Below are 24,458 nucleotides of genomic sequence, written 5' to 3'. Positions count from 1 at the left end.
CTGGTGGTCTTCTCAGTCCTCTTCTTCCTCCTCCAGGCTCCAGCAGCTCCCCAGGCAAACACAGCTCCAGCAGCAGCAGCAGCAGCAGCCCTGGTGGCCAGGCAGCAAGGACCCCTCACAGGTGGTAACAGCAGTGGTGGTGGTGACGGTGGGGTCCTGGCTTCTCCCTCCGGAGGTAGAGGAGTGGGGGCTGGCCAGCAGGCCCCCCCACCCCTCACTCAGCAGCAGTAGCAGCAGCAGTAGCAGTCCAAGGAGGGGTGCACTCCAGCCAGCAGCAGCAGAAGACCAGGAAAGAAGAAGGAGCTCCAACTAGCAGGGTAGCCAGAGAAGGGGGAGAGCGCTCCAGCCAGCTTGGCAGCCCAAGCAGACAGAGCGCTCCCGGTAGCAGGTTGCTTACTCTGCTCCTGCCCTGAAGGGCTTGAAAACAGCCCTGGGGGAAAGTTGTGGCTGGGAGCTACTAAGCTGGGCTGATTGGGAGGTGGCTGTAGCTGGGCCATGCCCTAATCAGGCCACAGCTGGCCTGTATAAAGAGGCTGGGAGCCAGGTGCTCAGCAGTCTCTCTCTAGCTGTAGAATGAAATGGGCCTGGCTGCAGGGAGCTGGAGATAAGGTACCTAGAGTGAAGCAGGGCTGGGGACAGGCTAAAGAGCTGGGGACCTCTAGCTTGAAAGGCTCCAGGCTGTGGCCTAGCAGTGGGCTAAGGGGTACTAGGCATTGCAGAGGGCAGCCTAAGGGTAGGCCAAGGCAGCAGGTCCAACCCCTCCTTGCCAGTGATGAGTAGATTGATACTGCAGTCTGCCCCAGGGTGTGGGGCTAGATGATGACAGGTGGAAGCCATACACTGAGATGAGTTGTGGATGGGGGGAGGTTCCTCTGGGAGGGGGAGACTCAGAGGGAGAGAGGTTACTGCCAGGGGAAAGCACCCTAGGTAAAAGGGTACTGGGGTCCAGGGAGGGACATGGGGACCAGAAGACAGATGGACCACTGGCCTGCAGAGCATGCTTTGGAGCTGGAATGAGCTAATTCCTGAGAGCAACCAGCAGGAGGTGCTGCAGGGGTGAGTCTGCTCGTCTACATAAGGGAAAAGGAGACACAACATGAATTTGGGAAAACATTACAGCAATGACTCAACAGCATTAAAATAATAAGTAAAACACCCACTCACACAGTATCTTTTGGCAGTATCCTTCATCTCAGTTTCCCCACCTGCTGGGGTGAGCATCCAATCAATAAGTGTGTCTTTAATACAAAAGTCCCTTTTCTCTGCTGCACCTAACTCACAAGTTGTTGCAACAGGGTAGCAAAATGCCAAAGTTTAGGTATGCAATCAGTGACAGTCACCTCCAGCCCCTCAGGGTAGGGGGAATGCTGCCTTGCTTCCACTCTGCTGCCATCTCTTTTTTTGCTGCCGCTACCACTCTTCCTCATCAAGGAGCCGCTACCACCTAGCCCAGCTATTAATGAATACAGTTCCTAGGTTTCTGAGTCCCAAGTGCCTTGTTGTTGCCTATTCTCCTGTATTGTCTCTCACTGCCATGCTGTTATCAGCCACAATGCCAAGTCTGGGTTCTGAAGCTCTGATGCCTAGCCCAGATATTAGTGGTTTCAGTTCTATTGGTTACTAGGTAGGAGGAGAAGGATACTCAGTGGAGTTTATTCATATCCACTATTACACTCTGAGGCTCCAGCAAGGAATGGCATGGAAGAGGATTCAAATGGCATTTAGGATCCTTAATCAAAGTCCTCACCATTTCACCTCACAATTTAGTGATTCGAGACTGAGGTCTTGGTTCAGGGTACCCCTCGCTCAGGGCATGTTAAGTATAGTTCTGATGCCCTTTAGTCATACAATAAGGATAATATACTACTACATTATAATTTTAACCAAAATGGCCAAAAATGTTAATACCTGCACGAGAAGAGTCACCTACACAAACGAGGGAGGTCTGCTTATGTTGTGTCTTCCACTGATTCACTAACAAATGGATCAGAAACTCCTTCTCTCTAGAGCCCTATCCACAAGCTTATACATCCATATTTTTATTCAGATAAAAGGCATGTGCCTTATTCTGATCTCACTCATGCTAGGGTAAGTCAGGACTAATTAGACTCAAATCCATGGAGTTACTCCTGGGCGAATCAGTATAAGTAAAAACCAGAATCTGGTCTTAAATGAATATTAGCAGAGAAATGTTTAAACTTAGACTCTTGCAGGGAACTTAAGCACTCAGTTTTGGATGCTTTGGAAATGAAAGAAATGTTCAAAGGTGAGCATGAGTGGTGCTGGAAATCTGAACTGTCTCGTATAATGTATCTCAGCATGCTTCTTCTCAGCATATGCGCAACGTGACTTAGGTGGCATGAGACCAGGATTCATCACCGAATTTGGTCCACTGGTTGGATCATTAGCTTCCCCAGCCCAGCCTGGGTACTGGTGGGGAGCGCAACGTGAATGCTGATCCTGGCCCCCCGCCTCAGCATGCTGAATGATGATATACAATACTGTCTCTTGAGTTATGGACTCTACTGCCTGAATCTTTGCCTATGGCCAAGGATCACAGAGCAGAGCTTGTGGTGTGTGTGTATGTGTGTGTAAAAATATGGATGTAGGACCCTAGCTTTTAGGCACCTAAGATTGTGGCACTTGTGAGCAGAGAAGTGAGAAGGTCCCCTGTAGGCACTCCTGGACTCTGAAAAAGATTTTAGAAGATGTTCGTTGTCCATGTATGCTTGAAGGATGGTGGAGATATGGCTTTTTTCCACTGCTATGCCCATAGGTCATATGATGGACCTCTGAGCTGCCTCATCCTCCCAGCAATAGTCTGATTTTGATAAGTTCACCGAAGAGGCAATAGAAAATAGGCACCACTAAACTTTTCTATTAATAGACTCTTCACATATTTTCTGTTGGTGAACATGTGGTGACTGAATCTTTATTGGGTATATGGTAACAGAATATATTAAATAGATATAGATTATTATAGATATTAAATAGACACAGATTTTGATGTGAGTAATCCACCCTGTGATTGGGGCAATTTTTGAAATGCTGGATTACTTCTAAAAGAAAAGTCAGAGAAACCAAGGGGGAAGAAACTGGAAAATTAAAGATGCAATAGGTTCTGGTGAGCACAGTAACAAATATACTTTCCTATTGATTATGCAAGAATTTGGGGCTTTGGGATCTAGGATGCTGCTACATGCACTGCTCATACCAATAAATGTCTGGACATCATCAGTAACATAGCACCAACATTTAACTGAGCTCCAAATTCCATTTTTTGAGAAAAGCACAATCATTGGACCCTTTGGCCCTTGCGCCAGGTCTAGCCTGTCAAGTGTAAACTTCTCATTCTTCCTTTTGCCTGTCGAGGGCATAATACAAAGTCTTTGGAGCTGCATGGATTGTAAGTCAGTACAGCTTGGTCCTTGTCTGGATCTTTTTTATGATACTTATTTCTGCTTCCTTCCCACATGGTACGGTATGTCTCTCTTCCCCACCCCCCATCTCGTCTTTTCCTGTTTCCTTGGTGGTGATTGAGACGTGACTGTTAGATACTGCCTGTCAGATTTTGCAACCTCTGGGCTAGACCTACTCTGACATGTATAAATGTGCATAAAGTAACTGTATCTTAGATTTAAAAACAGGGTAAAAATTATCCTCTTTGAACCATTTTCTACTTAGTGCTCACACACATTTCCTAAAGGAACAGTCCTGCAGGTAATCCAAGATAAGGAGAACATAAATTTGCTACTCACTTTCAGAAGATCCATTGTATAAATATGTGATGTGACTGATTTCCTGAACCTTCAGGTATCCCAGGTAAAGGCTAGCTAAAAGCTTACTTGGTACTGCAGTGTAAATGGAAATCAGAAGAAATAGATCTGTTAATATAGATTTCAGCCCTCTTAAAGATATTGTCTGCTTCTAGGCAAGATCATTTTGCTATTTATCTGTGTTCCTTTGTAGTCAGTAGTCTCACTGTGAACTCTGTGGATCTTCTGCAGTCCCCAGCCTCAGTATCTGTTATCACAATGCCTCATCTTAAGGATAAGTGGAGGGGGAGGGAAATCAGGAACCCTCTCTTCTATTTCTACCATGCCACGGGCTTCATGGGGGGCTTTAGGAAAGTCACCTAACATCTTTGTGGCTCAGTTTCCCAATTTGTAAAATGAGAGTGCTAATATTTACTTCATAGGAGGATTTTTTCTTTACTTCCTCTCCCCTAGTCATGTTTCAGTCCCTGACAAAACTAGCAGCCTGAGTTACCTGCTACACTCCAGCACAAACATTGTACTTTGATGAGAATAAGATCCCAGTGTTTTCCAATCTGCTATTTAGCATGTTTGTAAAACTTTCAAGGGCCTACCCTCTCATTGGCTTGATTTGAAGGGTCTTTTTAATGCTCCCTTCTCATCTCAGTCCTGTGGGATGCATTGAGGCTGTTGATGATATAGAATGAGTGTACCAGAAAAATGACAGCAAGTCTGTGAGTTGGAGGGGTTTGTTCACTCAAATACACCAGAGGCATGAAGTGTAGCTCCAATTTAATTGTTACTGTGATGCACAGAATATAATTGTATTGTAATTTTCTCAATGAGCAATGATTGTATTATTGCACAATAATAAAATCAAATGCTTCAACAGACAATGACAAATATAGCATTACAGATATAAGTAAAACAGCTACACATATGCACAACTATAATATGGCTAAGGGTTGTTCAACTTGTAATCTGTATTTCACTAGAGCCAAATGGAACCTTCCCTGTGCATAGCATCTGGGCAGTGTTCCTAAATGGCATTTTGTCACAAGTCATGCTCTCCTGTGATTTGAGTCTCCCTCTGGCTCAACAGCAGTTATCACTCCTATTGCTGTTGACGTAATAATCATTTAGTGAAGCACTGTGGTTTCTTCACTGCAACCCGTTACTTTACTGAGATTCTATGCAAATTGTCTCTTCAATCATAATAAAAATATGTTATGTGAAAATATTTATTTTCAGATGTCTTTGCTGGCAATGGCAGGACTGAACACTTTCAGGGAAGACTGAGGATAGAATGTTTCCTACATTTCTTTATTTAGAGGGACATAATTTGCATCACATCAACGTTTGTCATCAGTTGAAATAATACTTCCCCTAGCACTGAGGTGGGTCAGAGCTGAGATTGCCAAACTTAGGACAGACTGTCAGAAAAAGGGCAGACACCCCACTCCCAGTGGTATACTTTATAATTAGATTTAACCAAACCATCAACAACTGTACACTCATGTATTGCTGACACTAGCTTAATATGGAGTCACAAAAAGTCTGCCTCAGGCACTCCAGCCCATCTTGCCACCAGACAAACTAGACTTCTGTGTTAAATGATAATTAACACCAGAAATCACATACACTAGCTTCTTCCAGTTCCAAAGAACCAGACACTCACCCCAGGTCAGAATATACTTCATATCTTACCCAAAAATCATGCTGAAGCCAATCTTCAGTAAACTAACTAAAGATTTATTAATGAAAAAGAGAAGGGGAGAATTATTAAAAGGTTAAGGTGAATCATGTACATTGCAGCCGATTTTAGAGTCTGTAGATCAGGGTAATAGTGATGTTAAATCTGTTAGCTTTCAATAAGTCTCTCTAGTTCATCCAAAACACTGGGGTCCCCAGTCCACTGTTCAAAACTCCCCTGGTTAGAAATCAGGGTCCACAGATGTGAGTCAGGAATGAGGAAACAAGATAATGTTCAGTCCACGAGCCTGGAAAAGTATTGACTTAAATATCGAGCCATGCATGACACGTTCTCTGTGCCTTGCTAAGTAATGGGGCATCCATTATTTACATGCTCTCTGAGGCGTCCTCAGGAGGGGCCCACTAGAAGAGATGATTTTCCTTAATGGTCCATCAATACATGGTTGATTAGTCTTGATGTAAATCTGTCTTGTGTGTGTTACCCAAGAACCCCACATGTTTAGTAAGAAGCATATAGTAAAATTTCATACATTCATACCCACATTCATATGTTCATACACACATTTCATTGAGATATCACAGTTCCATAGATTACAACTTTTCTAATGCCTTACAAGGTATACTTTGTACATGATTTATTGCAATTGTGTATCAGTGTGACAATATTAGTGTATGTGGTCACCTTCCCCTTTATACAGTGTCACACTGTACGCTCATCTCATTCTCAAAAATCTGCAAACCCACATCATAGCAGGATATCAGGATTATCAGGATTATTAATGTCTAATGCTGTAATGTGGAGCTACTATCTGTCATTTACCAACTTGTGCATGGTTGACCTCTTCTGCTTCCTAATATATTTGAAGTCTGTGAGAATATAAGTTTCCTAAGGGAAACTTTTGTTGTGAGCTCTTGGAGATAGCTGGGAAACACTCTAAAATTATTACAGTTCTGAATTTAACATGAATGGAATTTAAAAAGAGGGCAGTGCCATATTTGCACAGCATACATAAGAGTAAAGAGAAACGGTGCATCAAACAAGAGTAAGACATTATTACAAAGGGACAGAGTCTGATCTCACCATCTTTCATTTTAATGAAAACCCCGAACTCTAAAACCTGCCTGAAATTATATTTAATGCACAATGAAACAGGTCAACAATTTGGCTCTTTTAATGGCTATCATAAAGCTGGACAGATGTTGACATTAATTTGTCCTCAGTGCACTATTAGAATCATTCAGTTGCTAACGTGCAATTAGACTGTATCAGAGAATGCTCACTGTATGTGAGCAGGAGAGGAAAATAAGACAAAAATCTGTCAACAGTAGCGGGGTGAAATAAATGATGCTCCTTTATGTGTTAGAAACATGTAATCTGATTAAAACCATACTTGAGTTTACCAGCTCTGACTGGTCGCAAATGGGAGGGGGAAGGTTTGCATCTCAGGTGAGTAATTAAATGGCTCTTCTTCATTACAAAAATGTGCCGTAACTGCTGGAAAAAAAGCCATGTAAGTAGCACATCCAATTGCCCTGAAAGGCAAAGAGAGAGAAGCTGACATAATAAAATAAGTCCCCCTAGGTTAACATGAGAATTAAAATAAATGAAAAGGTCCTTGTAAAAATTGCAGAAACGCTACAGATGAGTGGAAAAAAGAGATAGTGACAATTACTTCATTTAGCTGCAATTGCGATTTAAGTACTGGGTATATTCTGCAATTCTTTAGGGGAAATGACTTTGACTGTTCAGTAGCTGACTGTTTACACAATCAATTTATCTTGTCTAGGTCCACTGCTACTTAGCAGGAGATAAAGTTGAAATATGAAGAAGAACACGTTCTGTATGATTTTTCGTCCACTGTTACTGTGTCAATGGATATCCTAATGCTGGTATAATTAGTTTCATTCACGAAATTTAATAGTGTGTGTGTGTGTGTGTGTGTATCAGATTATTCTTGAAATATGTTTAGACCTGAAAATACAGGACTGTAATTATGAGCTTACCAAACTTTAGTTCATCTACCAGAAGATTCAAGTTACAAACTCCTAGTAAAATCCTATTTGGGTAACAGGTAAAAAATAATCATAATGTAATACTGTAACTGAATTTTAAAATTGTCTGGACAATTTTATCACCCGTAATGATGCATGTAGTTATACTGCATATGTTAAAGCAGAAGTAAGCAAATGGCCTGTTTCAGGTTGTTAACTGACCACCACGGGGATCAATAGAGCATGCCTGGCCTTTCCACTATATGCACAAAATGGCTTAGTTGTCACCTCATGTATGTAAGGGTAATGTGCTTGATGAAGCGTTAGTCTTAACTGGTTCAGTAGGGCAAATTTTATGTTTGTAACAGTTCTGGTTAACATAATTATAAAGGTCTGACTTAACCTTAAAAAAAGCAAGGAATTTACGTATGCCAATCTTTTTCTACAGTGTTCCATTACACGCTGTTACTTACAACACTGGGTGAATTTATACCAGGGCAGCATATGTGCTACAATAGCAGGGTACAGTATAGTAAATTAGGTCCCAACTTCACAAACACTGAACTTGCTTAGCTTTAAGCACATAAGTTATTTCATTGACTAAGGTGTAAGTGTTTGCAGCATTGGGGCCTTAAGCCCTGATTCATTATTTGTAATACCGAAGCACCTAGGAGCCCCAGTCATGGACCAGGACACCAAAGTATAAACACAGAATAAAAAGACAGTCTCTGTATCTATCTGTTGTCTCATCTTATACTTATATTGTAAGCTTTTTGGGGTAAACAGATGGGAGAGCACGAGGAAACAATGAGACAATAGTCAGCATGACACGCAGTGGTCTGAGCCCACAGCAGTCTAATCATTGTAGAAGGCTTTCCGTGGACTTCAGTGGGCTTGAGATGTGTCTTTTTGTCAGAAAATGCTGATTTATCAAAACAAAAACTTTTCGTGAAAACCTATAAGTTTTGAAGGTCTCTCAAGCACCACATGAAATCCCTAGTGACAGAGACCCAAAGTCCTCTGCAAGTAGGGCACGTCTTCTTAGCATATGTGCAACATGCCGCAAGTGGCACATGACCAGGATTTATCACCGAATTTGGTCTGCTGGTTGGATCATGAGCTTCCCCTGGTCAGGCTGGATACTGATGGAGAGTGCGACATGAACGCTGATCCATGCTCCCCAGTAGGGCACTCACCTGGGATGTAGAAGCAGAGAGTCTGAAACTGGCAGAGGAGGGACTTCTTACAGCCCAGGTAAGGGCCTCAGTCACTGGGCTATCCTAAGTTGTGTTGCTTATGAATCTGTGGTGAACATTTTAAAAAGATCTCAGTTTTGTTATGGAACAAAAACAAATTTTAAAACCTTAATATTTTTTGTGAAAACAATACTTGTTTTCTAGTCAGGCCTAGCTATGAAATATGGGAAAAAAAAATTTTTTTGTAAATCGTAAAAAGCTAAACTCATTTGAATACAACTGTGAAAAAAGCAGCCATATTTTTTTTATATTTCATGAGTATAAAGTTTCAGTCTGAAGCCTGATGTGATTTGAAATAGGAAAATTATAAATGCCTAGAAATATAAAAGGTAACTATTGTAAAATAACTGACAGTCCTTTGTCCAGAGCAGCATTACTTGGGATTGCTAAATAAACTAGCTTCAAACGATCTTTTATTTTTTAGAATGACACTATTGATGAAAAATTGTCTTAGCTGTGAAAATAATGCACCTAGGTCACTGTTAATTTACTCCATCTATCTCTTTTACTTCAACAACAAGCACCTAACCTGAAAGTATATTTGTCTTCTTTTATTTCAACTTGTTTTATCCTACACTGGGGAATTTTTCTCTAGAATTAATGCTTCCTCTTTTATAGCACTTTATTTATAATGTGGTCAATATATACTAGGGATCGGCAACCTTTGGCACGCGGCGCATCAGAGAAATCTGCTGGCAGGCCAGAACGGTTTGTTTGCCTGCCACTTCTGCAATTTTGGCCCATTGCGGCTCCCACTGGCTGTGGTTTGCTGTTCCAAGCCAATGAGGGCTGCGGGAAGCGACGTGGGCCAAGGGATGTACTGGCTGCCTCTTCCTGCAGCCCCCACTGGCCTGGAACGGCGAACCGCAGCCAGTGGGAGCTGCGATCGGCCAAACTTGTGGACGCTGCAGGCAAACAAGTTATAGAGTGATTCCCTTGATTGTGTAAGTGTATTTAAGCTAGCTTAATGAAAGCTAGAGTGAGTACAAATACTACTGTAGCTGTGGTAACATGGGAAGTGGCAGTGGAGGCAAGGTTGAGTCATGCCAAGTACAAACTCCCTGAAAAGAGTATGTGTGTACTCAGCATGGTTTCGCCGTGCATCTGCTGCCACTGACTATGCTACTGTTTCTACATTACCATTTATACTTGCACTAGGTCCTATCAAGCTAATGCAAGTATGTGTACATCAGCAGGCAGACAGAGCAGTGCTGAGGGCTATCCTCCCCCAGCCTGTAGTTCATGTGCCGCCCATGCTGGCAGCAGGGAAAGGCTCTAGCAGGAAGGAGTCCTTTCCCCGCTGCCTCCCTCTGCCCAGAGCCTTTCCTCATCACAGTGAAAGTATCCAGCCCAGCTCAGCCACGCCAGCCAACCATCAGCCTGAGCACTGGGCCATCAGCTGACCCAAGCACCGGGCTGCCCGAACCTCCCAGGCCGCTGGCCTGACCCCCGGGCTAGCCCAAACCACTCTGGGCCACTGATCTGACACTCATGCTGGCCTGATCTGCCCTGGGCTGCTGGCTGGTCCAAGCTGCCCCTAGCTGCCCCATGCCCTGGCCATGAGGGTGATCCCAGGCCTGTGGCAGCCCAAGCTCCAGGCAGCTGGCTGGAGCTGAACCCTCACTGGAGCCTGGACAGGGCCATGGCCTGGGTTAGTATATGCTTAGCTTCCCCTGGCCTACAATAACCACCACTCATGCTTCTCTCCATTGTGAAAACTGACCATTCATTCCTGTCTTCCTAGCTTTCCTATCTCATGTTATCCAGTTACTGATCCATTAGAGGACCTTCCCTCTTATCCAATGACCTGCTTATTTTGCTTAAGAACCTTTGGTTTGGGACCTAGGCAAAGACTTTCTGAAATTCCAAGTACACTATATTGACTGAATCACCATTGTACACATGCTCGTTAATACCCTCAAAGAATTGTAATAAATCAGTGAGGCAAGATTTCTCTTTATAGGATCCAGGTTGACTCTTCCCCCAACATATCATGTTCATCTATGTGTCTGATAATTCTGTTCTTTATTATAGTTTCAGCCAGTTTGCCTTGTACAGAAGATCGGCTTACCATCCTGTTATTGCCAGGATCACAGTGCTTAATTTATAATAAAAGAGGTATCAGGGCTCAGATGTGGAAATTGCCCTCATAGTCTCTTCAGTGAAAGGTCGATGCAAGGAATTCATTTAGCTTCTCTGCAACAGCATTGTCTTCTTTACTGCTCTTTTAGCACCTCATGCTGGTTCTGTTTTGTATTGCTAAGATAAACACCTAGATATTGAACCTGCCAACTATACCTGGCAGAAAAGTTTCAGCAGGGGTTGGAAACCTCTGGCACACAGCTCACAAGGGTAAGCACCCTGGCAGGCCAGGCCAGTTTGTTTACCTGCAGCATCCTCAGGTTTGGCTGATTGCAGCTCCCGCTGTTCGCTATTCCAGGCCAATGTGGGCTGTGGGAAGCAGCGTGGGCCAAGGAATATGCTGGCCGCAGCTTCCCACCGCCCCCATTGGCCTTGATTTTTTCCTTGTTTTAAGATCCAAGGGTTTTGGATCGGTGTTCACCAGGAAATTGGTGGAGAAGTCTCTCAAGGTTACCCAGGGAAGGTTTACAGTACTTGAGAGGGAGAGAGTTTCCCAAATGATTCATAAACAGCTGTTTTGAACAATTTGGGTGGTGGCAGCAACCAGATCTAAGCTGATAATTAAGCTTAGAGGTTCTCATACAGGTCCCCACATCTGTACCCTAAAGTTCAGAGTGGGGGTGAAACCTATGACAATTATCTTTACTAAAAATATTTAAAACCTTCTATCAGTATTACCATATATACTCATTCATTAGCATGTTCGATTATAAGACAACCCCCCAAGATGGTTAGGTAAAAATAGCAAAAACTCTATGACCTTTTCATAAGCAGACCCTATATTTCAGGGGTTGGCAAATCTGATTTCTGGCCCATCAGGGTAAGCCGCTGGCAGGTCGGGATGTTTTGTTTACCTGGCGCATTCACAGGCATGGAGCCCCTCAGCTCCCAGTGGCCGTGGTTTGCTGCTCCCAGCCAATGGGAGCTGCGGGAAATGGCGCGCCTTCCCACTGTGGGAAGGGAGCTGAGGGGCTCCGTGCCTGCAGTTGCTCCAGGTAAACAAAATGACAATGTATTAGATATTCAATTCAATGATTCCATAGAGTTTAAAATCATTAAATTTTGGCGTAGACCTGTTTATAAGCTGACCCCTGCTCTTTGATGCATCACGTTTTTACCAAAAATATTCTGATTATGAAAGAATATATGTGGTACATATGCTCCATATGGTACATAGGCTGTATTTCTAATGTCTCCTGTACAACTCACATAAGCTTGCTCTGTTACAAAGGACAGCCATTTGCTGCAAAACATACTGGGGCAGATTATCTGCATTGCTCTGTTCCTTTGTGCTACTCAGATGCTATGAAGGGAAAGGAGACTAGCCACAAATACCTAGCTCAGGCAGTTACAGAGCTGTCTGCTATGCTGCCTTCTGTACAGGGAGGGCAGAGAAGGATGAGAAGGAGGGGTGGCCATGGCATAATGTCAAAACAAGGCTAACACTTAACAGAGAATTCGGAAGTTAGTTCTGCTATACCCAATGGAAACTCTTCTGTGCCTCTCACTCTCTGTTGCACCCAGCAGAGCTGGACCACTGTACCATACAGAATCAGGACCACGGTACTGAGAGGAATAAGGCCATGGGAATAGTTTTGGTGGGGCTGGGGAACGTTGCCCTTCCAAACTGCAAACCTTGAACGGGCATGGAATCCCCACCCTCCCTTATTGTGGCCCCTTTGCCTTAACTAGAGATGCTCCCCAAATATAGAAGTTAAACTACGCTTATGGGTGGGGCTAGTAGCTACCCTTTGACAGTTTATTTAGGCTACCTAACCTTTTTCATGATGAAAGATTATTGATATCTTCTTTTTGAGGCTCACTCACATCTCCACTGTTTACGGCAGCGTTTGGTATTTGGCAGGGGCAATACCCTCAGATTACATAATTTCCTTTCTTTGGCTATGGCTACGCACAGTTTTTGTACCAATGTAGCTATTTTGGTTCAGGGTGATATTTTTTAACTGAAGTAGTTAAATTGATACAACCTACCTAATGTGGATGCTCATATAATAGTATCAAGGTGTCTTGTACCAATATAGTTTACTCCCTGAAATTTACATGAATAAGGCATACTGCTATAAGCACTTTGATACCAATGTATCAGCATCTATACTAGGGATTGTGTTGATTTAACTACTGGTATAGTTAAAGTAGTACTTTTTTGTGTGTGTAGAGGAGGCCTTTGTCCCATGAAATTGTGTTATGCTTTTGCTAAGATATAAATATATATTCTTCTAAATCATCTTTTCCATTCTTTCACTTGAGTTGTTCAGGAAATTTTTGGCCACAATCAAAAAGAAACAAAACAAAAAAAACAATCAACCAAACAAAAAAACCCCAAAACAAACAACACATTTCTAAGACACCAAACCAGCAGCAGAAACTGTACTGGGACTATCTGGCACTGCCAAAACAGCTTTAGTTGGTGATAAAGCTGGGACTGGTTTCCTCACTCTAGAATCAGTACATTGCCCTGGTGGCTAATGCCCCTGTCTTGGTGCATGGCATAGATCAGGCATCCCTCACCTCCTGTAAGATGTTGAGCACAAAGCGTGGCGGATTCTCCCCACCCATCCACTCCAGACTAACTATCAAGCCTCAGTTGTCTACTCTGAGCCTCTGCTCGAGGGCCCCAAGTCCTGGCAAATAAGAGAGAGCAGGACAAGGTTTCCCCTAACCACCTCCTGAACCCAGCACATCCCCCCAGTGGCTCATCTCTTTTTCTGGGAGCACCATATGGAGCAGGAATCATCCCCCACCTCCCAATTTCAGAAGAGAGAGAGAGAAATAAACTGAGTCCCATCCTGACTCCACCAAGACTCCACTCCTTCTCTGGAATAATAGACTTCTTCTGCTCGCACTTAGTCCTTTAGCTCAAGTGGTAGCAGTCTGTACTAGACAGGACAGTTGTGCTGTACAGGACAGTTCAGTGTTCAAACAGGGAATGATGTATGATGAGGGTTTGTTAAAGATGCAGATAGTGGAATTTGTTGTTACCTTTTTCTTTCAAAAAGGACCTGGGAAATTACATTTAAAAATATGTTAAAATAATGATATTTCAGTTATAAAGTCAAATCACTGAAAGTTAGGAAAAGCAGATGTACTGTTGCTTGTGAAAGCTTAATTCTTCCCCCATGTGCATGTGTCTTTAAATAACATGACCACATACTATTTTGTCTCACTGTGCAACAGGATGGACACACAAGAGGGGAAAATTAGGATTGCTCTTTTGGCATTTCCTATCTTTTGAGTACTTTGTGTCAGCAACAGAGTCATGGGCCATTTTGCCTACTGTTTCAAGCAACAGTCCAGCCTACCAGTTAACACTAAGTCCAGATGGGACAGTCCAGAAGCAATGCCAAGGATTGTAGCTGGATGTCAGAAACCAAAGCCTAAAGTGAAGTGCCAGCAAGGGTCATAGCCACAAGGTGGAGCCCAGAGTGTGAGCCAGGAGTTAGAGGTCAGGAAGGAGCTGAGGCCTGGAGTAGGTACAGGCTGTGTGAGGAGCAGGACCAAGGCTAGAGACAGTTGAGGTAAGGAAAAGCACAGCTGCATGCTAGGAATGCAGGCTGAAATTCTGCTGCTACTGAGCTTAAGTATCAGCCTGCAGACTTCTGCAGCCAGTCAGAGCATGTTGTCAATCAGTCAGTTTCTGTTAGGTTTCTAGGAGACTGGCTCTGCTGCAGTCTGGCCTCTGACACTTTGCAAACTTAATAACAGTCTTAACATTTGTTGTTTGTTTGTTTGTTTGTTTAATATATAGGGGTCCTGTCTTGCAATCCCATATTCGCACAAATATCCTTCACTCATATAAACTGCTCCACAGACTTCAATGGAATATATTGTGTGACTACTCTCTGTCAGGATCAGAGTCTAGGCTGAACTGAGCACTTAGAAAGGGCAAAATGGAATTAGACATTCAATTGTCATTGAAAGTCACTGGAAATTGAGTAAGTTCTTCTCTTAGTTCTCTTTGAAGAGTCAATCCAGAGCACTTAAACAGCTCATTTCTGCAGCCTTCTCTCAGGAAAGTAATTCCACTGAAGTCAATGTATTTAATCCAGTGAGGATTTATGAGTGACATAAATCAATGTTATAGAAATTAGCCCTAAGTGAGCAATTAAATTACTCTTGGTGTTTAAAATCTACAAAGAACTGCAGAAACATTAATGAATTCATCCTCACAACACCCCAGTGACAAAAGTACAGTAGAATGGTTTTATTAAAAAAGCCTGGAACACCTCCGTTCCCAAAGAAACTGATGGCAATGGAAGATTCTCAGGACCTCAGAACCAAGATTAGGCCAAAATCTTTTCTCATGTATGTTGGATAGCTTGTTTTTTATTTGTCATCTTGTGAGAGAATATAATCCTTTGGTAGTATCTATGTAAAAGATACTCAGGTCAGTTTTCAGCAAAGGGAAAATAAAAAATAGGTGTAACTCTCAACAGTAACAGACCTTGTGCATCTAATTTAATTTCTCAACAAAAGATTTGCAATGTAGTCCATTTTCCAAAAAAAAGTTATCAATAAAATAGTACACTTGTTATACTTCTGTTAAAATGGTTTACAATACACCATGTTCCGTTAAGAATGATTCCTCCCTGAAAAGCTGTGCTAAAAAAAGGTACTACATTTTTACTACATTTTTTGTTCAGGAATTATTAATAAAACCTCTTTCTCCCCAGATAAATTTGGAACAAAGAAATCTGATAGTCTGGGATAAGCATTGGCTTTTATATGAAGGAAAAAAAATCTCTGTAATATATAAAAAAGGTACATCCACAATAATATTTTTTCAAAATTTGCCCAATAAGACATGATGTTGCAGTCTAGTAAGAGACTCCGTAAGCCCTTTCAAAACATTAAAGATGTAACCATTCCTGGTTATGAGGTAATTTAAGTTATGCACTGCCCACATATCGCTAGGAATACTCTGTATGAATTACTATTAGGGTAAATCTGGGGAATTGTAAACAAGCAGAGCAATTGAATTAATGACAGCATGAGGGCAACACAAGATCATGGATATATAGTCTTCTCATCACATGGACTGCTATCTGAAAGCAGCTTGTGAGCTTATGTTCATATATTCATATAAAAACAGCTTTTAGTGTTCATCTCTCTATTACAGTATGGCTGCCATAGAGACCATTAGGACACCTATTTTGGAAAAAAAAAACCCTATTGCTGATACATTGTTCGTACAGTAATTTATTTGCACTCTAATTTATTAACACATAAACAGAAGCTTGCTCACAGCTTTATTCACTGAAACCGCTCCAATTATTTGTAGCATATTTAGGATCATTTTGTATGTATGTGAATTACTTCAAAATACAAGTTTCTTTTCAAAAAGACTTTAATTCCTTAAGTAATGTACATTTATCATTACTCAAAAAAGCTCTTAGTTAAAGCATTTCTCTCATTAAATATCAATAACCAACCTACTGACAGCTTAAACATCATGTATAGTTCTGTCATAAAAAAGGAACAGTAATACAATTGGTTTGCTTTGCTTTGAAAACAGTTGGTGTCAATTTCTTTCCAAAAAAAAAAAATCCCAACACTTCCTGCACATTTTGAGATTATGAAGGAGGAAAAACTCATGATAAGGAAGTAGCAAGGTTAGAAGGTTTAAACTGTGTGGTCCCCTGCCTTGAACTCACACTCTAGTACCATGGACCCCAGATACAGCCATTGCTTTCCTACCTTCTGTCTCATCCTTCAGCCCATATTTCCCTGACTCTTCATAATATATATCCTTGGTTTTTTTTGACACATTCCCACCAGCTTGTTCTCAGCTACCCCTTCAGTCCCACTCTCAACTCCCATTATCTTGTTGCCTGGACTGGCCCCAACATGGTGACACAGGAGCACCCTCTTCCTTGAGAACAGCCTAGCTTCAACCCTACTGGTAACAATGTGAGATGGTGCCCTCATTTTTATCTCAATGTAGGGATACTAAAGAAGGTTTATATTAGACATGGTTTATATGAAAAATGATTTATTGTTAGAAATGATTTAATGTTAATTAATACTTTATAACTAAAGGTTTATATTAGAAATAAATGTGATTCCCCAGATTTAGCTTACCTGCAACCACCACTGTTGTCTGTGTTGAAGCCTTGCTCACAGAAATACTTTGTATAAAACTTGTTAAAAGGTTTAATTGACTCTAATGTGCCCTTCTCTAAGTGACACTTTGTAATCACTACAAATAGAGACTTCCACCTCTGTAAATTCATTTTTATCTCACTTTATTTCCTTCTCTTTAATTGTTAAAAGACAGGAAGTCTCACACCCAAAAGGAAAGAGACATGGAATATAAATGTAATTTAAAATAAAGAGTGTATGTGAATGAGTGCCTATTTAAATGATGAATGACATGGTAGGGAGTCTACCAGCCTGAAAATTCAGTGTCGGCAAAGAAGGTGTCAATGGAAATCAACCAGGTGACCCCCGAGGGCGAACTGGGATCCACCCACAGCACTTAACAAACACTTCTGACAGAATGGAGCCAGCCACCTGCTGATTGATTCTAACAGCAGATGAAGCAACTCCCCATGAACTAAACAAGGGAAAAATCCTATAAAAGCTGGACTCTGAAGACTGAGGACTTTGAGTCTATGGTTCTTGTGCAGCCTCAGGAGCATCAGGTCACCCTGACCCGGAATCGGCTCCACTCGTGTGTTACAGGTACCTGGCCAGTATTCTGTTCACAAAGCAAACTTTAAGGCTGGTAACTATAATATCCATACAGAAAACCTTTATGAATGATTGTGTAAATGGGATATTTGATTGTATTATGTATATAATATATATATATAATATAATATAATCATAGAATAAGTAGCCAAACAACATTGTTTGCTGTTATCTTTTATTTTATTATGGTATTTACAATAAATGTGACAAATGTCTTGTCCCCTTTAATAAGATCCTGCTAGTTTTTATTGGTATAACATCAAAAGCTAAAAGGTTGTGGCAGCCACCTTGTGATGGCCAAGCTATTGCTTCAGTGACACTGACAGTAATGGGAGATGGCTGTCATTTTAGATAAGGGCAAAATTTCACAAGACTGAAGACAAAAAAAAGCAGAACTTAATGAGAACCCTTTAAAAAGTGTGAGACTCATAATAAAATAATGTCAGTTGGCAATAATATTACACTATTCTGCTCTCTCACTTATAAAATCATAGAATCGTATGGTTAGAAGGGACTGCAAGCCAGTTATTCCCCATTCTGCATTTGGTTTTTCTTCCCTTAGTGTAGCACCTAACAATTGTCTTTGTTGACTTTCATTTTGTTGTCTATAGGCCAGTTTTCCAATTTATCAAAATCCCTCTGAATCTTCGTTCTATCATCCAAAGTGTTTGTAACCCTCTCTAGCTTTGTGTCGTCAGCAAATTTGACCAGTATGCTTTCTACTCCTACATCCAGGTCATTAAAAAAGATGTTAAATAAAACTGGACCCAAAACTGATCCTGTGGAGCACCACTTGAGACCTCCTTCCAATCTGACATCCCTCCATTAATAGTTACTCTTTGTTTATGATTGTTTAATCAAGTATGTATCTACTTAATGGTAGTTCTGCCAAGCCAGCAATTCTCCAGCTTACTTATCAGAATGTCATGTGTGACTGTGTCGAAAATCAGGTATATTATGTCAACCACATTCCCACTATCCACCAAAGTAGCTGTCAAAGAAAAGCATTATATCTCCATCACACACTATCAATTTCTTTTTACCTCATACACTAACCACATCTCCAAACAACTTTAATGAACTGCATTGCTGTGGTCTGCTCCTTAGGTCCCTTGCTCCCAGTCTGTTCAACACTTCAGATCTGCAGTACATAGCAGGACTCTGTGAAAGATCTTTTGCTCTCTTCTTATATGCTTCACAAATAAAGACAAACACAGGATATGTCTACACTGCATCTAAGACCATACTTCCTAACGTGGGCAGACACACACTAACTGAGCTTGAGCTAGTAAGCTAGAAAAAGGAGGGTGGTCACAGCAGCATGGCATAGCCTCCCAAGTACAAGTTCACCCTCTCCCAGGGTCCATACTGAGGCGGCTAGCCCATGCCATTGCTTTTGGTGCTGCAGCCACACTGCTATTTTTAGTATGCTAGCTGGAGAAGAGCTAGGGCATGTCTTTCTATCCATGCAGGAAAGCATGTTCCCAGCTGAAGGGGAGACATGCCCACTAGGTGCTTTAGCACTATTAGGGGGATCCCTAAAAATATAGGACTTCACTAGGAGTTACGGTGAACAGCATCTATCAATAGGTCTTCAGGAGCTCATGAGTTTGGTATCTATATATAGGAGTCACTTGGCCCACCACTGAAGTGCAACTGCCTCTGGGAAGAAATAAAATAACTATTTAACACAGCACTCCAAGCCACGCCCATCTCAGAAATCTGAGGATCCTCTATTTTTTCTTTATCTCCATATTCTGGGTTTCACATTACAAAACTATCACCTTTTGCATCAAGGATTATCTATCTAGATAACTTTTATAGACCCCATTACTCACAGTACCTGTATGCTTCAGAATCTTTGAAGTACTTATCTTCACAATACCCCTATAAAGTAGGGAAGTACCTTTCTTCTCATTTTTACAGACAAGGAATGAAGGCACACACACATTAACTGATTTGTTCCAGGTCACACAAGAAATATATGGTGGAGCGTGGAGTGGAACCCAAGTCTCTGAAATCACAGGTTAGTTCCCTAACCTTTGGACCTGCTTTCCTCTAACCACTCTCCATTAAACAGTCTGCTAATTAAGTGATGTTGTAAAAGGACATTCTGTTCCTGAGTGATACAAAACACTCTCCTTCCCCCTATGGGTTGAGTAGCTACTTCTTTATTGCTCCTAGCCTCAAAGGAACTAGGGAGAATAGAAGGGGGTTGGGAAATCAATATGCTGTTCTACATTTATAACACAGAATCAGCTTTCACATAAGACTTAGAATTTTCTGATGACATCTATTTTCCAGATCCTCATAAAATCAAAAGAAAGGCTTTTTCTACCTGACACTATCAGCATAGTTAAGAAACCCAACACATTCATGAAAATGTAGCAGCATGATTCTAGCACCAAACACAGCAAGGAAGATTGTATTTCAAACATTTATCCCCCCTGAGACTGCAAAATTAGACAGTGCACCATTTAGCTGGAACACTTTGCTCTGTTATTGTAGTGCACCGACAGGTATAGTAGATTGCACAATGACCCAGGAAAAGAACTGTTTCTTCTATGGGGGGTTCATGCATGCAGAACCATTCAATATTTTCTGAAATTGTCTAGCCCTATCTGTAGCTTTCATATAATTGAACTAGGATAGAGATTTTTATTTTGTATCTTATAGATATATTAATATATTTTGGGCTTATATTTAATTTAAAACTAGAAAACAAGAAGCTATCACTACTTCAGGACATCCAAAATATACTTTCCTTGAACAATAAGTCCTGAAAAAAGGTTAATAGATACTGTAGATATATGATAAACAGTCATCGGGAGTGAAACAGGGAATTTTCCTTTCTTTAAGGAAAGCACATTTTTTACACTTTGCTTCTCTCCACCGCATCGATTATCCATTTTCAAATCTCATTTGAAAACATATATTTTCTCTGTTGCCTATAACTCTTAATTACTCTCTCCTTCTGCTGTTATGGTTTTTATTTTTAACTTTGGACTGTGAGTCAAAGCTAAGGCCCTGCTATTACCTTGGTACAGATGAATCCAGAGCCATAAACAGCTAGTGTACTGAAAGTCCCTGAAGTGTACTGTGGAATGTATAAACGAGTGCGTGAAGATCGGGTAGGAGAGAAGAAAGTAGAACGACTGAGCGAAAGTGGAGTGAATGAAGGGAGACAGAAAGATATTAGATATCATAAGCTCTTCAGGGCATTTTAAGCACTAGATCATCTAATCCTTCTCTGAACAGGCTTACACAACATGATACTTGAAATAATGCAGTCCTCAACTTTGTTTACATGAATACTTTCACCATTGTTATACTTCTCTGCTCTAGAGGAGAAGAGGGTCTTGAATAGCCATTTATCTATATTTCATTAGCATCTAGAAGACTTCACCAAGACTGAAGCCCTATCATGCTTCACTGCAGAAACACTTAGTAAAAGACAGTCCTTGCTCTAAAGAGCTGAAAATCTAAATAGAGAAGATACATAAAGCGTGAATTAGAGGTACAGATTTTTGCCCAAGGTCACACAATGGGTTAGTGGCATAGTCAGGAACAGAACTCAGATTGCCTGACTCGCTTTCAATTAAACCAAACTGCTTCTCTTATTTTTAGTATGAGATGTTACTAAACAATTAAAAAATAAAATTACAAAATGCCTCTCAGAAAGGAATATAATAAATATGAGGTAGCTGTATTTGAAAAAGGATGTGGTGATATCTTGTTTTACATAAAAAAATAATTCATGTTGAGTTGGATACGAACACTGTCATGTGAACTGAAAATGATGAGAAGATCATAAACAAAGGTAGTGAAAAATGAGAAAGTAATTAAATTGATAGGGTGTGTTTAGGGGATACCAAATATGAGGTCTAGTACAGGTGAGGTCTAGTCCAATTTAAGATTTTCATTAGTCCTTGGGAGGCTAAAGTAAGCAACACATTAGCAAATGCACAGATAAGGATAGAAAATAAAGTACAGAAGGGACAGGAGAAATTAGAAATTTGGGCAGGGAATAAAAAAATTATATTCAGCTTTGGAAAGTGAAAGCTAGCGTGCCCTGTGTAGCAAAGTGTACTATGAAATACAGATATGCAATGTGACTGACACTTCTGGAAAGCATTAATATCCCAAAGGTTGTAGGGGTGAAACTGTACAACAAATTAGACATGGCAGTGACAGACATGACAGAGACCACTGCCTATCATGTTGATCAATATTGTTTCATTATTTACTTGTTCTCTCTCATCTGTCTATATCAATCTGTTGCTTCTTATGCTTAGTTTGAAAGCCCCTTGTAGCAGGGACTGTCTTTTGGTTCTGTGTTTGTACAATGTCCAATGTTAGCACAATGGGGTCCATGACTAGGCATAACAGGAATGCAAATAATAAGTAATAACTGTGGGATGTGATATAGAACATAGGAACATACCAGATCTGTGATCTATATAATCCAGTAGCCTATCTTTGGCAGTGGCTTATTCAAGATGCTTCAAGCTAAGGTGCAAGGAAACCTGTAATGGACAGACATGTAAACAGCGTGCTGATAGGGGAAGTTTATTCTAACCCCAGGGAGTTAGCCATTATTCTCTTATCTGAAGCATGATGGTTTATATTAACTATACATTTTTAAGGTATGTAATAGCAGTCAAAAAATTCCAATGAAATTTTGGGTGTAATTTATAAAGTCACCATATTTGACTTTGATCTGATTTACATAGTTTTTAAACCTCTGCTACTCTACTGAGCCTAACTGAGTCACTCCTGAATTTACTTGGGTGTGAGTGAGATCAGAATCATATCTTCATGATATGAGACAGAGATGGAATAGTTCTTCTCTTTTTGCTTCATTGTCACTGAAACTGGAATATTTTGATCATTTCCTGGGCTCCTCATCATCAGAAAGCTAGTGATAAAGGAAAGGAAGTTTGGAGAAGAACAAGAGAAATTATTAGAGGTCTTAAAGACCTGATCTACAATGAAAAATTAAAAAAGGTCTAAATCTGAATGGCTTTGCTAAGGGACAATTAAGGTAGGACATAATTTTGCTTAATTTATTTATAGTAATTTCTATAGCACACATCACTGTAGTGTCTGAGCGCCAAAGAGGGAGAATTATTTAACATAATAAAAGAGATAATTGGAGTAATGGGATGAAATCAAGAAATAGAAAATGCATATCAGGGACAACTTTATGCCATTTAGCTCTATTAGGCTCTGAAAAAATTACCTAAAGGAAGTACATTTTTTTATATAGAATGGATTAAAACATTAATAAATGTACAACACTGAATAATCTTGCATTTTCTGGGTGATGGATTAGAGTCATAAAAGGATTTTTCAATCTGCAGATTCTGTGGGTCAGGCTCCGCTACTCTTACTTGAATAGGACATTTTATGCAGCAGCATAGTACTCAGTTGGAATGTGAATGACAGAATTAAGCCATAAGAAAGAGTGGGACTTGTTATTTAGTAAAAGGAACAGTACAGACACTGCAATACAGAGCAGAGAACTCTTTTTCCTCAAGGATAATCACACACACACACACAAATCTCAAAATACCTTTCATGTGGTAAAAGGAATAATGAAGAGTGATATCTTGTGGATCCAGATCTTTGCTAAAATTGAAATTTGGTAGTCTTTTGTGAGAATTTTGGCTGTTAAGTATCCTAGGAGTAGTTGTTAAAGGAGCTTTTTCATGCTGTGGAATGCTTGATCTGGAATTTTCATAGGTGTACTCCTTAAGGACTATTATAGATAATTTGATGTGTGAAGTAATTTTTCTCAAGATAAAGCTGGAGTTAAAAGCAGGAAGATTTTTAAGTTCAGGAGGATATTTCAAATCCAATCACTAAATGTCATTTCTCTGGTTAATCGGAAGGGAATGAGTCAGCTCTGAAAGCACCAGGAATTCCGAGAAATCTTTAAATATCTTTTAAACTACAAAAGCCAACATATTTTATATTGGTAATAAATATAATGAAAAAAATCTATGCTGTACATGAGTCACCTTTCTCCAATGATACACAGATGTGAAAACCTAAACAGGTTGACAGTATTTCTTTCATACTTGTGTAATATAATAATTTTCCCCTTTTTATATTCATGGTGTCAACATGAGGGCTTTGGCGTCTTTGATCATGGGATGCTGTTCTGGGGAGAAGGATGCTGATAATTATAAAATCATACAAATGCAGGGCTGGAAGGGACCTTGAGAGTCTTCAAGTTCAGTCCCCTGAGCTGAGGAAGGACCAAGTAAACCTAGACCATTTCTGACAAGTGTTTATCCAGCTTGTTAAAAACCCGCAATGATCAGGATGCTACAAAGGAAACGTACTCCAGAGCTTAACTACCCTTATAGTTAGAAAGTTTTTATTAATATCTAACCTAAATCTCCCTTCAGCCCCTTACTTCTTGTCCTATCTTCACTGGATGTGGAGAACAATTGACAACTGTCCTCTTGATAACAGCCATTAACATATTTGAAGTCTATCATCAGGTTCCTGCTCAGTCATCTTTTTTCAAGCCTAAACATGTCCAATTTTTGTAATTTTTTCCAGATAGGTCAGGTTTTCTAAACTGGTGGTTTTCAAACTTTGGTGCTGGTGATCCTTTCACATAGCAAGCCTCTAAGTGCAACTCCCTCCCCCTTATAAATTAAAACCACTTTTTTGTATATTTAACACCATTATAAATGCTACAGGCAAAGCGGGGTTTGCAGTGGATGCTGACAGCTTGCAACCTCCCATGTAATAACATTGTGACCCCCTGAAGGGTCTCAACCCCCAGTTTGAGAACCCTTATTCCAAACCTTTTCTAATTTTTGTTGCTCTCCTCTGGACTCCCTCCAATTTGTCCACATTTTTCTTAAAGAAT

Source organism: Chelonoidis abingdonii, chromosome 1 (genome assembly GCF_003597395.2).
Source record: "Chelonoidis abingdonii isolate Lonesome George chromosome 1, CheloAbing_2.0, whole genome shotgun sequence".
Taxonomy (NCBI): Eukaryota; Metazoa; Chordata; order Testudines; family Testudinidae; genus Chelonoidis; species Chelonoidis abingdonii.
This window is presented reverse-complemented; position numbering follows the sequence as displayed.